Source organism: Sinocyclocheilus anshuiensis, unplaced genomic scaffold (genome assembly GCF_001515605.1).
Source record: "Sinocyclocheilus anshuiensis isolate Anshui unplaced genomic scaffold, SAMN03320099.WGS_v1.1 scaffold26, whole genome shotgun sequence".
Lineage (NCBI taxonomy): Eukaryota > Metazoa > Chordata > Actinopteri > Cypriniformes > Cyprinidae > Sinocyclocheilus > Sinocyclocheilus anshuiensis.
This window is the reverse complement of record NW_015544143.1, coordinates 1,009,303-1,010,123: the sequence shown is the minus strand read 5'-3', so window position 1 is coordinate 1,010,123 and position 821 is coordinate 1,009,303. Positions and strand designations below refer to the sequence as shown.

General features: G+C 51.4%; 1 long non-coding RNA gene across 1 annotated transcript; it reads right to left on the bottom strand.

Moving 5' to 3' along the window:
- Positions 1–266: 266 nt before the first annotated feature.
- LOC107695089 (uncharacterized) lies at positions 267–565 on the bottom strand. Its single transcript, XR_001634955.1, has 2 exons — positions 406–565; positions 267–357 (listed from the first exon to the last, which is right to left on the bottom strand). It is a non-coding gene; the product is annotated as an uncharacterized LOC107695089 (long non-coding RNA).
- Between the last annotated feature and the right edge of the window lie 256 nt (positions 566–821).

Genomic DNA, 821 nt, shown 5'->3' with positions numbered 1-821 from the left:
GAGTTCAGGCCAGCAGTGTACAACCAGCACAGGCAGGCTACCAACCTATGGCCCAGCCCAGCATCCAACAGTCATATCAAGCCAGCAGCCAACGTTCTGAACAACCCATCTCTCAATTTGTGGACCAGTCTAGTGGCCAGCAGTCAGCACAAGCCAGCTACCAGTCTATGCAACAGCCTAGTGGCCAAAAACCAGGACTGACCCGATACCAGCCTGTCTCTCAGCCCAGTGTCCTGCAGTCAGCCCAAACACGCTACCAGTTTGTGCCCCAGCCTGGTGGCCAAAAGCCAGGACGGATCCAATACCAGCCCATCTCACAGCCTAGTGGATTGCAGTCAGCTCAAGCCAGCTACCAGTCTATGCAACCACCTAGTGGCCAAAAACCAGGACTGACCCGATACCAACCTGTCTCCCAACCCAGTGGCCTGCAGTCAGCACAAGCCAGCTACCAGTCAGTGCAAGCTCACTACGAGTCTGTGTCCCAGCCCAGTGGCCAATCTGTGTCTCTTCAGCCTGGATTCCAGCTGTCTTCTATGCCAGAGCAGTCAAGTTATGTGTCTCTTTCCAGTTTTGGTTCCCAACCCCTAGCGCAACCCAGTAATGTACAACTTGCTTCAAGCTATGAGTCCGTGTTGCAGCCTGACCTTCAGAATACAGCACCACTGTGCTCCCAGACTACTCAAAACGAGCGCTTATCACCAGGCATGTTGAGGCTGTTGCAGCAAGTGAAGTCATAGCTGCATAGTTGATGTAACTTCATTTAGTGTGGGGTTTTTTTTTTTTGTTTTTTGTTTTTCACGAAACAATAGATCGCTTAAACT